This window comes from Pimephales promelas, chromosome 13 (assembly GCF_988280905.1).
Source record: "Pimephales promelas chromosome 13, fPimPro1.hap1.1, whole genome shotgun sequence".
In the NCBI taxonomy this organism is placed as follows: Eukaryota; Metazoa; Chordata; class Actinopteri; order Cypriniformes; family Leuciscidae; genus Pimephales; species Pimephales promelas.
Window position 1 is genome coordinate 36,525,714 of NC_142781.1, and position 16,862 is coordinate 36,542,575.

Sequence of the window (16,862 nt, forward strand, 5' to 3'; positions counted from 1 at the left end):
ACCAAGGCTTTCTGAAGCATTTTTAGGCTTTCATCAAACTGAGCCACTCCTTGATCCCAGTTTCACCGTCTCTTTATTAACACAACACAGCTGAACCAAATGAACTGGTCTTCGTTCTCTCCCAGTTCGTTGCTATGGTTACTGTCGTTGGGTTAATTTACCCCAGCTGTGTCTCGTTTCCTTGATCTGTTCTCTGTGTATTTAAGCCCTCTGTTTCTCCCTGGCTGTTGGCTTGCATTACTTTAAGTTGTAGTTGATGTGTGTGGTTCTCCTCGTGGATTCTGCTGGTCACTGGTCTATTAAAGTCTCCTGAAGTTTTCTCCATCGTCGGGCGCTTTAATGCATCCACCATTTTGTAAGTGACATTTATGAGCACATCTTTTATTGACTGTTCTACACTTAATTTGGATTTAATATTTAAGTGTTTTAAAATATTTCACTTTATCTGCTTTCACACAGATTTTTGGATTTTTTTTTTTTAAATTATTACTGTTTCTTTAATTTGGTGTATCATGTTAACTGTTCTGTTTTCTCTGTAGATCTGAGATGTAAATGGGTCTGATGTGAACTCTATCACTGAGATCGGATAGTTTGTGTGGTTATTTGATGTCCAACGATCCATTTACAATCTGTTCTGCGTTTTTTAAACACCTGTATTCCAGATATACCCTCTGTTGCTCTAATGAATTAACTTAATTTGATGATTTTGCTCCAGTGAGCTCTTGATTGGAATGAGTACTGCATGTGTGTGTGTGATCTGATGATTTGTGTTTTTGCAGGAGCTGTTTAGGGATATAAAGGCACCTGAGTGAGTCAGATTTCAGATACAGAGGGTCACCACATGTAGTGACCGGTGAAGTTCAGGTGAGATCCATTCATCAATGTGCACCCTAAATAACTCAAAGAATGACATGTTCACCGATGACCGTTTGTTAATGTTAATTTGTTAACTTGCCTATTTTGCCAACATAATCAATACTATACTTTGTAATTTTCTGTTTAAATGCTTGTCTGTTGTGAGTGTTTCTCAGGACCTCCACATGCTCTTAAATGGAGACTTATTTATATCGAGACTTATCGAGACTTATTCTTGTTTCTATGTGCTCTTCTCTGCACTTCATGTTCTATTAAACCTTTTCTTTTGCACCTCACACTGTTTTAACCCTAATATTATGTAAATAAACTTATTTTGGATGCAATTAATCATGATTTATCGTTTCACAGCCCTAGATTAGATTACACAGCCCTATGTTAATTGACTTAATTATTGTACTTCCTAATTTATGTAGTGAAGATGATTATTGACAAGTGTGTAAAACAAAGAAACTGGCTTAATTACACTGATTGTTAAAAAATAAAAAGTGCAGGCATTGTATATTTAAGGGTTGAAACTCCACATGTCCAACTTCTTAAACAAATGTTACTGTTGAGAGTGTGTGTACTTGTACACGAATGCCATGTTCCTTCTCAGCAAGCCGGCACTGCTAATCTACACTACATGAATGCCTTTTTTATTTTTATCTTTATAAAGCTGTATGATTAATTTGCTTTGTACAACACCATAGTCCTGAAATTGCTTCTTTTGTATATATGCCTTCACTTCATCTCATGTATCCAATTTAAGACTTGTTTGTCTGTCTATTGGTACAGTGGCCAATACTTTTACAAAATTTACAATTTTGTATTTGTGCATTTATTCCTTTCTCTTGTCTTTGCATTTTTTTTTCTAAGCCCATTGTTTTTTGTTTGATTTAATGTCTTCCATCCATCTTTCATTTATGCTCTTTTAATTATTAGCATTAATGCTGTTCTATGTTCCTGTCCAATTGACTATTTAATGCCGATTCCTATTTTTCTAAAACTGTTCTTTTTTTGTATTGAAATGTAATGCATCAAATGTTTTGTCTTTACTGTTTGTGTATTTTGTATATTTATGCACTTTTTTATGTTTTATTCTCTGCCTGTCTTCTGTATGTTAGCATTAGTGGCTGATCTTCTATGCCCATTTTCTGCTTTGTGACTCATATTATATTATATTACGTATCTTTCACTTGTTTCTTACATTTTCGGTCTACCTTTCATGTCATTGTTTGCCCCTTCTTGTATTGTAAAGCTTTTTATGCAAGTTTGACTTATGTCACAGGTCTTATGTCGCAGGTTGGGGTGGGCCAATCTGACTGCATCCACCCCTGAGACCCGTACCACCCTTGGGGAGTCGGACAGAGCAAGGAGGACAGACGACAAGATTTGGGTAAAACAATATTTTTCATTGATAAATTTAACTAGGGGGAATGCAGGGTCGGGGTGCTCTGATGGCAACTTCACTGGGAATCAGTCAGGTGATAACGTGACGCTTAATTCCTCTTGCAGGCCGGTGATCACGAAGCTTGCTGCAGGAGGGTTTCAGGCTGGAGGTCTTCACTGCAAAGCAGTCAGGTGAGTACGATCACAGAGTCCTCTTCTCTCAAAGGGCTAGCAGACACAGAGCTTGCAGCGGGGGGTCTCCACTGCAAAGCAGACAGGTGAGCATACAGGTACGTAACACTCTTCTTTAAGTGACTGAGGGAGAACTTGCAGCTGGAGGTTTCACTGCAAAGCAGTCAGGTGAGTATACAATCATGGAGTCCTCTTCTCTCAAAGGGTTAGCAGTCACAGAGCTTACAGCAGGGGGTCTCCACTGCAAAGCAGTCAGGTGAGTGTACAGGTATGCAATACTCTTCTTTAAGTGACAGAGAACTTATGGCTGGAGGTTTCAGACATGTAATCCTTGTAAAGGTTTGTGTTTGTTGCTCCATCTAATTGATTCATCAATCCTTGATTTTCTTCTTTACCACTCATTTGTAAACAAGCACCTTCTATTTTTATAACATGTGAACTTATCCTCGATACTATAACTTATAAAAAACAATTGGATTGCTTTATCGCTACTTGGATCCAATTTTCGAAATCTCGGCTACTAGCCTTTAGCCCGCTAGCATTTCAAAAAAGCTGTTCGGAGCTGTTGTGCTGAACGTGGGAGTGAACATCAGGCTGAGTTTCTGAAGGACTACAGGAGCCTGATCCAGACGGTACGCAGCACATCGCTTGAAGCAACGATCATCGTGTCTGGACCGCTTCCCACGTACAGACAAGGACAGGAAAGGTTCAGTAGATTATTTGCACTAAATTAATGGTTAATGTCATTGTGTAATGAACAGAAACTGCTCTTTGTAAATAATTGGAATCTGTTCTGGGAGAGACTTAGGCTCTATCATGCTTCACCCCAGCAGAATCGGATCGGCTGTTATGTCGGAAATCTCCAAGACGTTTCACACCTAATGATCTGTAAGTCAAAGTCCAAATCAAAGTTTTTGTTGTCCAAACTTAATTGATATGCTTGGTGTGGAACATTATATTGAAACTGTGTCTGTTCCTCGTTTAGTGACGCCTGTGGAGAGACGACTCTGCCTGTGAGCTGCTGGATCGGGGGTCAGTGCTTGAAACATCACACGCCGATGCTCACAAGTCAGTGGTTAGTTTCTCTTTGGTCAAGACTGTACGCAACACATCGCCTGAAGCAACCATCATGTTTGGACTGCTTCCCACTTACAGACATGACTAGTAAGTCAAAGTCCAAATCACAGTTTTTGTTGTCCAAACTTAATTGATATGCTTAGTGTGGAACATTATATTGAAACTGTCTATTCCTCGTTTAGTGACGCCTGTGGAGAGACGACTCTGCCTGTGAGCTGCTGGATTGGCGGTCAGCGCTTGAAACATCACAAGCCGATGTTCACTAGTCAGTGGTTAGTTACTCTTTGACTCTGACTTCGTCTACTCCATGCGTTTCTCTGCCCAGAAGGACGCGATCATCTCTGGCTTCATTCAGTCCTGCACAGACAACACCATGGATCACAGAGCGGAAGACACGAGCCAGGACCAGAGCTAGAACCTCTCCGCCGCCCCTCCCGGTCTTCGAGATCTCGACCCGAAACGCTTCTCCCCTCTTCGCGAGTCGAAAAGCGATGACGCCGTGATAAGCGGCACGTCCATGATCTGTCATGTCCGTGCTACCTCAGGTAAGGATAAGGTGTGCACTCACTGCTTTCCTGGTGCTCGTGTTCTTGATGTCGCTGCACAGGTTCCCGAGATCCTGAACGGTGATGAGCACGTCTGAGCTGTTGTGTTGAACGTGGGAGCGAACGACATCAGGCTGAGGTTCTGAAGGACTACAGGAGCCTAATCGAGACGGTACGCAACACATCGCCTGAAGTAACGAGCCTTGCACATCTAACCCTTTCTGTGTCTTCTTTAATCGTTTCTAGATTCTTTTTTAAAGATAAATCAATTAGAAGACGACTAATGAAACTTAGTCGAAAAAAAAATACATTTCTAATCCTTAAGCATATCCACGCACATGCTATTTAGCAGGCGCTGAACTGTTCAATTACTGGCCAGAATTGAACAGTTAAAGCCCCACGTTGGGCACCATGTTTTACAGAGTGTGTGCTTTAATCTTAACACCTTTTAACCTTATTATTTATTATCCTCAGGTTAGGTCTAGTAAGTCAAATCTGCCCTAAATCATAAGCATTCGAATGGTATTTACAATTGTTCAGATGACTTCTCTGTGGTCAGTTCTTGCTTAAGGTTTATTAACACTGCTAGACGATTACTTGTAATTAGCATTAGTTATTTATTAATGTAAATATTCTAGAAATAAAAGTTAGGGTCAAACTTAAATTCTTTATGCTGCAAAACTCTGGAATCTACTCCTGTGTAAGGGAAATCTTTATCCCCTTAACTGGCACCCCCCTTTTTGGCAATGGAGTGCAAACTGACATACCCATAATAAAATGGTTGTTGCTAATGAGTCCTTGTGACCACACACAAAACCAAGGTATCATTTAAAAGCTGACACTTGACAATTTATTATGAAAGACTTAAAATTGTTCTGAGCAATTACTAACAGAGAGATAAATAAGCTCAAAAACAATGGACGAGAAATTTTTTTTTGTATATTAATTTTTTATGAAAAAGAAAAACGCTAAAGGCAAATATATATGGGCCTGGAAACACAAGCAAACTAAAGCCATAGGTCTTAACAATGTATGTTTCAAATTTGAAGTTTATACAAGCAAAAATGAATTTTTTACAAAGATTTATTTCAGCGCATGTCTAGGCACCTACCCAAAAAGGCCACTTGGAGTCTCCAAAGGGACACTTGGTAACCACCTTTTACCATGAGCTATAACAAGTTTGTTTGATCATTTCAATGTGTTTTTTTATTACAATATGACAAAGCACAATATATATACTTTCTCTGGTATATTTTTTACCTCCTAAATGTTTATAAAAATGTGTGTGTTTGCATTTTTGGAAAGGGCCCCAAAGTGACACTTGGCAACTTACTTGTAAAAAGTTTAACAAAGTCTTTGTTCACTACCATTCATTTAATGGTTAAGAACGACACATTATTTAGCAAATAAAAAGTTTTTATTTATATATTTGTATACATCTACAAACAAAAGTTTCTCTTTGTTATTAGCAATCAAGACAGTAATAAACATTTCTCAAAAAGTGAGCAGAAAAAGTTGATGTGCACAGGACTGTGACACTCACAAGATCGACGAGGAGGAGGGTCAGGCACCTTGCTTTTTTTGGGATGTCCAGCCAGCTCCAAAATCAGTCTCCCAGAATGCCTTTTGAGACATTGGCTTCTGGTTTTTAGCCTTTGCCAAATCCTGTTGCAGAATATTGGTGCTGAAGTGCCATCACTGTTGAACAACAAACAGGAAAAGAAATTTAGATTTCTTAACATTTTTATAAATACGCATTTATTTTCAAATGACCATTCACATACAGCAATCTACCTCTACACCCACAATTGTTGCCCTGATTGCTATATTTGCACTACCGGCTTTGAATGTAAAATCTGTGAGGATCATTCACATACAGCATTCACCTCCATAGCCACTCTATTGTTGCACTGATGGCACATTTACACTACAGATTTTATATTCAAATTATCATTCACATAGAGCAATTCACCTCTATAGCCACTCTTTTGTTGCCCTGATTGCACATTTACACCAGCTTATAGTGCAGACTGTAATCAGACAACAATGCCCTAAAATACTATTTTTTCCTCACTAAACATTACTTGCTTCACATTATTTACTTACCACAAAGTGCTGGGCTGTCTCTTTCCTCTTGAACTCCCAGAGACAGCTGTAGATGTTGCAGCAACACATGGACACTTTGTTTGTCTGTTGTCCAGAGAGGCCTCTGTCTGGTACTCTCATCATCATCATCGTCACTGTTGAATTACACAACATGGATTAGAAACACGCCTAACACAACTGATTATCTTACATATAAATTACATTTTGTTCTCTGAAAAGTTTTGTTTGAACTTCGTCTTGCGTTCTACATACAAAACAATAGCAGCTAGCCTATAGCTAAAGTTACATAAATAATGTTCAATGTTGTAACGTTACACTTCTAATTCAGCGCTTGAATAACAATGGAATTGCACTGCATTTCAATGTACTTATAAGCCCCAATACTAGTGCAGAAAATAAAAACTAAAAAGCAATGTAACAAACTCACTAAAATGTTTAGAAACTTACCGATCTAAAACTGGATCGAGACCTGCCAAAAACATATCCTCTTCTTCAGAGACGGCGCTGGATACAGAACTCTCTTCTGAAAAATACACGTTTTCTTCATCCCAGCTTTGCAGAAGTTATTCCATTGCAGCAGTAGGAGAAATAACTTCTGTCCCCGACGTGAACCCATTGCAGCAGGCGAATGTAAACATAGCGAGTGAACGCCAGCCAGCAGGTGTAGCATAGAGCAGAGCCTGGGTGTCATGACAACCTCGTCACGTGTGCGTAAATTTCCATGAAGCAAATGGTTGCGCGCACAAAGGAACACTGTTATAAACGCGAGATTATGTAAATCCGCACATGGGCGTATTCGTTATGCCATAGGCTTCAGATGGGTGACAACAGAAACGTTTCCCATTGCTATTGGTTTATTTTTTTACCACACATATTAGCATTATACATGATCACACGTCAGCAAAAGCGCCTGACATCCTTCAATACTTTCTATAATTACATGGCCAGTTTTCATCGGACATCTTCTGGACCGATCTCATTCATTTCCAGACACTCTACTAAAAACACTGATATGTTGTTTTCGTTGAATAATGTGCTAGATGTGGAGAGTTCGTCGAATAAACAGGACAACGCCCCATGTGATTAGCAAATGTCAGGATGTAAACAATAGAAGTAATATGGATATTTTTAACAGTTTGCATGTTTTTAGACAATTTTTTTCCCATGGACATCATATACTGGACTCTTCACGTGGTAAAAAGACCGATGTCATCATTATTGTGCCAAGCATTACATTTACACAACATAAAAAGGTAAGCCCCCCCCACCCCCTTCATAGTTGTATCACGTTGTTAAAGTTGATACAGAATAACAAAAAACGGCAGCAAAGTTTTCTTGATTGTATAATGCTTATATCGAAACGAATATACAATGTCGTAGCTTTACAACAATGTATTGGTTAACCTTATAACTTGACAAATAGATATTGTAAACACGCGATCAATGTAAACAATACAAGTTGGGATCACTGGTGATCCCATGCCAGGCAAGGGGTTATGGACATCAGCTATGCTAATTATTTCCCATCTGTTTTCTGCTGTTATCTCGGGACGCTTGTCTCGAGAAAAATGAGGTTCGTCAACTCCAGTTTGTCGGAGCTGCTGTACTGCACGTGGGAGTGAACAACATCAGGCTGAGGTTCTGAAGAAGTTCTACAGGAGCCTGATCGAGACGGTATGCAACACATCGCCTGAAGCAACGATCATCGTGTCTGGACCGCTTCCCATGTACAGACAAGGACAGGAAAGGTTCAGTAGATTATTTGCGCACACCTAATAAATAGTAAGTCAAAGTCCAAATCACAGTTTTTGTTGTCCAAACTGAATTGATATGTTTAGTGTCGAACATTATATTGAAACTGTGTCTATTCCTCGTTTAGTGACGCCTGTGGAGAGACGACTCTGCCTGTGAGCTGCTGGATTGGCGGTCAGCGCTTGAAACATCACACGCCGATGTTCACAAGTCAGTGGTTAGTTACTCTTTGACTCTGACTTCGTCTACTCCATGCGTTTCTCTGCCCAGAAGGACGCGATCATCTCTGGCTTCATTCAGTCCGGCACAGACAACACCATGGATCACACAGCGGAAGACACGAGCTAGAACCTCTCTGCCGCCCCTCCCGGTCTTCGAGATCTCGATCCGAAACGCTTCTCCCCTCTTCGCGAGTCGAAAAGCGATGACGCCGTGATAAGCGGCACGTCCATGATCCGTCATGTCCGTGCTACCTCAGGTTAGGATAAGGTGTGCACTCACTGCTTTCCTGGTGCTCGTGTTCTTGATGTTGCTGCACAGGTTCCCGAGATCCTGAATGGTGATGAGCACGTCTGAGCTGTTGTGTTGAACGTGGGAGCGAATGACATCAGGCTGAGGTTCTGAAGGACTACAGGAGCCTAATCGAGATGGTACGCAACACATCGCCTGAAGTAACGAGCCTTGCACATCTAACCCTTTCTGTGTCTTCTTTAATCTTTTCTAGATTCTTTTTTTAAAGATAAATTAGTTAGAAGACGACTAATGAAACTTAGTCGAAAAAAAAATACATTTCTAATCCTTAAGCATATCCACGCACATGCTATTTAGCAGGCGCTGAACTGTTCAATTACTGGCCAGAATTGAACAGTTAAAGCCCCACGTTGGGCGCCATGTTTTACAGAGTGTGTGCTTTAATCTTAACACCTTTTAACCTTATTATTTATTATCCTCAGGTTAGGTCTAGTAAGTCAAATCTGCCCTAAATCATAAGCATTCGAATGGTATTTACAATTGTTCAGATGACTTCTCTGTGGTCAGTTCTTGCTTAAGGTTTATTAACACTGCTAGACGATTACTTGTAATTAGCATTAGTTATTTATTAATGTAAATATTCTAGAAATAAAAGTTAGGGTCAAACTTAAATTCTTTATGCTGCAAAACTCTGGAATCTACTCCTGTGTAAGGGAAATCTTTATGGACCTCAGCTATGCTAATTATTTCCCATCTGTTTTCTGCTGTTATCTCGGGACGCTTGTCTCGAGAAAAATTAGGTTCGTCAACTCCAGTTTGTCGGAGCTGCTGTACTGCACGTGGGAGTGAACAACATCAGGCTGAGGTTCTGAAGAAGTTCTACAGGAGCCTGATCGAGATGGTATGCAACACATCGCCTGAAGCAACGATCATCGTGTCTGGACCGCTTCCCATGTACAGACAAGGACAGGAAAGGTTCAGTAGATTATTTGCGCACACCTAATAAATAGTAAGTCAAAGTCCAAATCACAGTCTTTGTTGTCCAAACTTAATTGATATGTTTAGTGTCGAACATTATATTGAAACTGTGTCTATTCCTCGTTTAGTGACGCCTGTGGAGAGACGACTCTGCCTGTGAGCTGCTGGATTGGCGGTCAGCGCTTGAAACATCACACGCCGATGCTCACAAGTCAGTGGTTAGTTACTCTTTGACTCTGACTTCGTCTACTCCATGCGTTTCTCTGCCCAGAAGGACGCGATCATCTCTGGCTTCATTCAGTCCGGCACAGACAACACCATGGATCACACAGCGGAAGACACGAGCCAGCACCAGAGCTAGAACCTCTCCGCCGCCCCTCCCGTTCTTCGAGATCTCGACCCGGAACCGCTTCTCTCTTCGCGAGTCCGAACGCGACGCCACCGTGATCATGGGCACGTCCATGGTCCGTCATGTCTGTGCTAGCTCAGGTAAGGATAAGGTGCACACTCACTGCTATCTTGGTGCTCATGTTCTTGATGTTGCTGCACAGGTTCCTGAGATCCTGAACGGTTATGAGCGCGTCGGAGCTGTTATGCTGAACTCCGGAGCGAACGACATCAGGCTGAGGTTCTGAAGGACTACAGGAGCCTGGTCAAGACTGTACGCAACACATCGCCTGAAGCAACAATCATGTTTGGACTGCTTCCCACTTACAGACATGACTAGTAAGTCAAAGTCCAAATCACAGTTTTTGTTGTCCAAACTTAATTGATATGCTTAGTGTGGAACATTATATTGAAACTGTCTATTCCTCGTTTAGTGACGCCTGTGGAGAGACGACTCTGCCTGTGAGCTGCTGGATTGGCGGTCCGCGCTTGAAACATCACAAGCCGATGTTCACTAGTCAGTGGTTAGTTACTCTTTGACTCTGACTTCGTCTACTCCATGCGTTTCTCTGCCCAGAAGGACGCGATCATCTCTGGCTTCATTCAGTCCTGCACAGACAACACCATGAATCACACAGCGGAAGACACGAGCTAGAACCTCTCTGCCGCCCCTCCCGGTCTTCGAGATCTCGACCCGAAACGCTTCTCCCCTCTTCGCGAGTCGAAAAGCGATGACGCCGTGATAAGCGGCACGTCCATGATCTGTCATGTCCGTGCTACCTCAGGTTAGGATAAGGTGTGCACTCACTGCTTTCCTAGTGCTCGTGTTCTTGATGTTGCTGCACAGGTTCCCGAGATCCTGAACGGTGATGAGCACGTCTGAGCTGTTGTGTTGAACGTGGGAGCGAATGACATCAGGCTGAGGTTCTGAAGGACTGCAGGAGCCTAATCGAGATGGTACGCAACACATCGCCTGAAGTAACGAGCCTTGCACATCTAACCCTTTCTGTGTCTTCTTTAATCTTTTCTAGATTCTTTTTTTAAAGATAAATTAGTTAGAAGACGACTAATGAAACTTAGTCGAAAAAAAAATACATTTCTAATCCTTAAGCATATCCACGCACATGCTATTTAGCAGGCGCTGAACTGTTCAATTACTGGCCAGAATTGAACAGTTAAAGCCCCACGTTGGGCGCCATGTTTTACAGAGTGTGTGCTTTAATCTTAACACCTTTTAACCTTATTATTTATTATCCTCAGGTTAGGTCTAGTAAGTCAAATCTGCCCTAAATCATAAGCATTCGAATGGTATTTACAATTGTTCAGATGACTTCTCTGTGGTCAGTTCTTGCTTAAGGTTTATTAACAACACTGCTAGACGATTACTTGTAATTAGCATTAGTTATTTATTAATGTAAATATTCTAGAAATAAAAGTTAGGGTCAAACTTAAATTCTTTATGCTGCAAAACTCTGGAATCTACTCCTGTGTAAGGGAAATCTTTATGGACCTCAGCTATGCTAATTATTTCCCATCTGTTTTCTGCTGTTATCTCGGGACGCTTGTCTCGAGAAAAATGATGTTCGTCAACTCCAGTTTGTCGGAGCTGCTGTACTGCACGTGGGAGTGAACAACATCAGGCTGAGGTTCTGAAGAAGTTCTACAGGAGCCTGATCGAGACGGTATGCAACACATCGCCTGAAGCAACGATCATCGTGTCTGGACCGCTTCCCATGTACAGACAAGGACAGGAAAGGTTCAGTAGATTATTTGTGCACACCTAATAAATAGTAAGTCAAAGTCCAAATCACAGTCTTTGTTGTCCAAACTTAATTGATATGTTTAGTGTCGAACATTATATTGAAACTGTGTCTATTCCTCGTTTAGTGACGCCTGTGGAGAGACGACTCTGCCTGTGAGCTGCTGGTTTGGAGGTCCGCGCTTGAAACATCACACGCTGATGCTCACAAGTCAGTGTTTGGTTACTCTTTGACTTTGACTTCGTCTACTTCATGTGTTTCTCTGCTCAGGAGGATGCGATCATCTCTGGCTTCATTCAGTCCGGCACCGACACAACACCATGGATCACACAGCGGAAGACATGAGCCAGCACCAGAGCTAGAACCTCTCCGCCACCCCTCCCGGTCTTCGAGATCTCGAACCGGAAACGCTTCTCCCCTCTTTGCGAGTCGGAACGCGACGACGCCGTGATAATCGGCACGTCCATGGTCCATCATGACCGTGCTACCTCAGGTAATGATAACGTGCGCACTCACTGCTTTCCTGGTGCTCATGTTCTTGATGTCGCTGCACAGGTTCCCGAGATCCTGAATGGTGATGAGCGCGTCAGAGCTGTTGTGCTGAACGTGGGAGCGAACGACATCAGGCTGAGGTTCTGAAGGACTACAGGAGCCTGGTCGAGACGGTACGCAACACATTGCCTGAAGCAACGATCATGTCTGGACTGCTTCCCATTTACAGACATGACTAGTAAGTCAAAGTCCAAATCACAGTTTTTCTTGTCCAAACTTAATTGATATGATTAGTGTGGAACATTTATATTGAAACTGTGTCTATTCCTCGTTTAGTGACGCCTGTGGAGAGACGACTCTGCCTGTGAGCTGCTGCATCTGCGGTCAGTGCTTGAAACATCACAAGCCGATGTTCACAAGTCAGTGGTTAGTTACTCTTTGACTCTGACTTTGTCCACTCCATGCGTTTCTCTGCCCAGGAGGACGTGATCATCTCTGGCTTCATTCACTTCGACACAACACCATGGATCATACAGCGGAAGACACGAGCCAGGACCAGAGCTAGAACCTCTCTGCCGCCCCTCCTGGTCTTCGAGATCTCGACCCGGAACCGCTTCTCCCCTCTTCGCGAGTCGGAACGCGATGACGCTGTGATCATCGGCACGTCCATGATCCGTCATGTCCGTGCTACCTCAGGTAAGGATAAGGTGCGCACTCACTGCTTTCCTGGTGCTCGTGTTCTTGATGTTGCTGCACAGGTTCCTGAGATCCTGAACAGTGATGAGCGCGTCGGAGCTGTTTTGCTGAACGTGGGAGCGAAAGACATCAGGCTGAGGTTCTGAAGGACTACAGGAGCCTGATCGAGACGGTACGCAACACATCGCCTGACGCAACGATCATTGTGTCTGAACCGCTTCCCTCTTACAGACAAGGATGGGAAAGGTTCAGTAGATTATTTGCACTAATTGAATTATTAATGTCATTGTGTAATGAACAGAAATTGCTCTTTGTAAATAATTGGAATCTGTTCTGGGAGAGACCTAGGCTCTATTATGCTTCACCTCAGCACAATCGGAGCGGCTGTTCTGTCGGACATCTCCAAGACGTTACACACCTAATGACTAGTAAGTCAAAGTCGCTCCTTTGAAAGCAATGTTTCTCCTGGTTCCATCTCTTGGACTGTCTCTGCCTGTAAGGCTATCTTTTGCCATCCTAATATACGAGAATCACCCCATGTATATGGTTGTATAAAAGTCATGCTGGATTTTTCCTGGGCTTTTGCTGCCATAGCTTAGCCTCTTTGGAATAGACTTATTAGACTTTCAATCACCCTTCAACTTATTTCTTATGTGCACATCTAACCCGTTTTTGGTGTTAAATAATCTTTTCTAGATTAGTATCTTTTTTCGACTAAGTTTGTCTAGTCGTCTTCTATTTCGTGATGTATCTTTTTTTTTCCAAAAAAAGAAAATAAATTTTTAATCCTTATGCATATCCACGCACATGCTATTTAGAAGGCACTTAACTGTTCAATTACTGGCCAGAATTGAACAGTTAAAGCCCCACGTTGGGCGCCATGTTTTACGGTGTGTGTGTGTGCGCCTTAATTTTAACACCTTTAACATTATTATTTTTTATCTTCAGGTTAGGTTGACTAAGTCAAATCTGCCCTAAATCATAAGCATTTGAATGGTACTTACAATTTGTTCAGATGACTTCTCTGTGGTCAGTTCTTGCTTAAGGATTATTAACGACACTGTTCGACAATTGCTTGTAATTAACATTAGTTATTTATTAATATAAATATTCCAGAAATAAAAGTTAGGCTCAAACTTAAATTCTTTACGCTCAAACTCTGGAATATCCTTCCCGATATGGTTTGACGCTCTGACTCGCTGTAAAGTTTAAAACCAGACTAAAGACGCATCTCTTTAGCCAAGCATTCACATACTGCTTACCTTTTATTCCTCTGTTGAATCAGATCGAATGCTTTTAACACTTTAAAACTTGAAGAGTCTGTAGGTTACTTGCATAGGTTGCGTAGTATTTACAGTCATTACTTTTCCTGTGTGTATTGCGTGAATGATGGGTGGTTGGGCAGATATTGTGTTATTGCGGTAGGTGGTATGCCATACGGAACTGTTGCCAATGAAACGCATTACCGCGACAGTGGGGCTCGACAGCCTTAGTCAAACGGGTTGGCGCGTATGGTTGGGTTGTGGAGAGTTTGTGAGTGTTTTTTAACATCTACTCCTGTGTAATGGAAATCATTATGAACATCAGCTATGCTAATAATTTCCCATCTGTTTTCTGCCGTTATCTCGGGACGCTTGTCCCGAGAAAAATGGCGTTCGTCAGCTCCAGTTTGTATCCAGCCTCTCATGGAGACTTCAGATGCCCCAACACCTGCAATGAGAAGACTAAATGCCTGTGAAGAGACGACTCAACACCTGTGGCTGTTGACTCGATGCTTGTGGAGAGACAACTCAATGCTGGCGATGTGTTATGCCCTTAATATTACATGATTATTCAAATGTAATTTTCCATGTACTTTTCTGTAATGCACTTTCTGTAAAGCTGCTTTGAAACAAGTATTGTGAAAGGACTATACAAACAAACTTGAATTCACTTGCAGGGCCAACAGACTTGACTTGTGTGGATCCTGACTTGTGTTTGGATCCTGACATGTGTTTGACTTGTGTGGATCTTGACTTGTGGGTTTTGACTTGAGTGGATCTTGACTTGTGTTGATCTTGACTTGTGGGTCTTGACTTGTGTTTGACTTGAGTGGATCTTGACTTGTGGGTCTTGACTTGTTTGACTTCAACCGTTGGAATTGGGTGGGTGGGTCTTGTGTTTGAGGAGGTGAAGGGTTGAAACCAACCCTGGACAACTCAGTCTAAGACCAAAAGTCAATCAACTGCAGGTGCAAATCAAAGTTACTTAAGCTACAATATATAGGGGTGTATCCCACTCACAAAGACTTTCTTTTTTCAGTTTTTAGTTTTTATTTATATTATACTAAATGTAATTTTTGTATTTATGGTTTTGCCTCTTGTTCCATTTAAGATCAAGTTTGTCTGTCCTTTTTTTTTTAATCCTTTTCTAATTTGACCCTTTTGTCTGTCTTTGCATTTATGGTATATTTAGGTTTTTATTTTTATTGTTTTTTTAAATCATAGATCTTTCACTGTTTTCTAACATTTTCTGTCTGCTTTTTATGCCATTTTTGCCTTTCTTATATTGTAAAGCTTTGTATTGAAGTTGTAAACTTACTTTGTTGCATTTTGTTACACTTGATTTTGTTTGTTTTATTTTAATTTCTTTGGGTTTTTTTTACTTGGGTTATGGTCCATATTTGTTTCCTTGTTCTGTTTTTTTTTAAAGCCTTTTGTTAACCTTTGTTTCTACTCTTGTATGATTTATTTGTGCCCATATGCAACTTTGTGTAATTTGAAACACCCCATTTGTGAATCCTAACCTTTATTGGCATTTTTAAAATTACTTTAAGTTTTTGTGAGGTTTATAATCTGTTTTGGTTTATTTTGTGTTCCATTATCCTGTGTTGGCCGGTCCCTCCAGATGTTTAGACAATCCAGTCTGATGTCCTTCACATTCAGCCTCTCATTGATGCTGCTGCTCCTCCTCTCCCCTCCTCTACCCGTGTCATCTAGTTAATGCGGCCTGTGTTGACTACTTTCAGCCCTTTGGTTCATCCTTCATTTTACCCTTTACACCTTGAGTCCACCTTTGTGCCAAGCCCCAGACTTGTGGCGGAGCTGGTAATCTGAGGCCCAAGACAGGTTGACAGAGTGAAAGTTAGGTTGATGCTCTATCAGGTCCTCCATGGGCAGTTATTGCCCTGCAGTGCAGTGGTCTTGTCTCTGCCCAGGTCCCCATCTCTAATGGCTCCATCTGAGTTGGTTGTCCACCGAGTTGTAACTGGCACATTCACCAAAGGTCCCCCCTATCCTTTTATTGACTGTGTTTTGGCTCTACATCCCATCCTAAAGCAGCTTTGTCCACTTGACTTATTTTTGCTACTTTGTATTGTTTAACCTTGTTTTTTGTATTTCAGCACATTTTAGGTTTTTTATTTTAGGATTTTTTATGCCCTCTATATTTCAGTCAGTCTGTCTTTTTTTCCTTTTGTACAGTATTTTATTTACTAACTTCTATTTAAACTTTGTTCTGTGCCCTTTATGGTCTTGTCTAAGCTATTCTAAGACAGAACAAAATAAAGTTGTCAAGCATAAAAGCTGCATGTCTCAGATTATTCTTCCTATTGCCCTTTAGTGTTTGTATTTCTGCTGTTTGCCTTTTATGCCTCTGCCAGTTAAGTCCCTTTTTTGTGCCCTGTTGTAGTGATGGTTTTTACATATTTGTTCCTTGTGGTGTTAGATTAAATTTGTAATACCCTTTATGCCTTAATGCTCCTTAATTTTTGTCTCTGGACTTGTGTCCTTATCATGGTCTCAATGGCACTTTTTGTATTTGTGCATTTTTCCCTTTTTTTGTATTTTGATCTCTTGCCTTTGCATTTGAACCATCACTGCTCTTGTCTTTGCATTTTCCCTTAGCCTATTTTAGTTTTATTGGCTTTTTATGAGTGAATGTTTTCTATATATCTTTAATTTATGCTCCTTGCCTTGTAAGCCATTGTGCTGTTTTATGGCCCAGTCCCATTGACCATTTTTGTGCCCATTCCTATTTTTCTGGAACAGTTGTATTTTGTATTTAAATGTACTTTATAAAAGGTTTGCCTTTACTGTTTGTGCGTTTTGTAAATGTATGTGCCTGTTTATATTCTGACTGCCTTCTGTATGTTAGCATTAGTGGCTGTCTTACTACGCCCTTT

At 41.2% G+C, this 16,862-nt stretch overlaps 3 long non-coding RNA genes across 4 annotated transcripts; 2 read left to right on the top strand and 1 right to left on the bottom strand.

Annotated features, from left to right (window-relative positions):
- Positions 1-250: 250 nt before the first annotated feature.
- LOC148976896 (uncharacterized) lies at positions 251-3,308 on the top strand. The gene is made up of 3 exons (XR_016145936.1): positions 251-864; positions 2,158-2,251; positions 2,371-3,308. It is a non-coding gene; the product is annotated as an uncharacterized LOC148976896 (long non-coding RNA).
- A 2,310-nt stretch (positions 3,309-5,618) lies between these two features.
- Positions 5,619-6,752, bottom strand: LOC120468829 (uncharacterized). Its single transcript, XR_016146116.1, has 3 exons — positions 6,612-6,752; positions 6,165-6,298; positions 5,619-5,756 (listed from the first exon to the last, which is right to left on the bottom strand). It is a non-coding gene; the product is annotated as an uncharacterized LOC120468829 (long non-coding RNA).
- A 5,037-nt stretch (positions 6,753-11,789) lies between these two features.
- Positions 11,790-16,103, top strand: LOC148976897 (uncharacterized). Of its 2 annotated transcripts, XR_016146118.1 has the most exons (5): positions 11,790-12,005; positions 12,068-12,242; positions 12,341-12,387; positions 12,484-12,700; positions 12,763-16,103. It is a non-coding gene; the product is annotated as an uncharacterized LOC148976897 (long non-coding RNA). The 2 variants fall into 2 exon arrangements; XR_016146117.1 differs by having other exon boundaries at positions 12,484-16,103.
- The last annotated feature ends 759 nt before the right edge of the window (positions 16,104-16,862 follow it).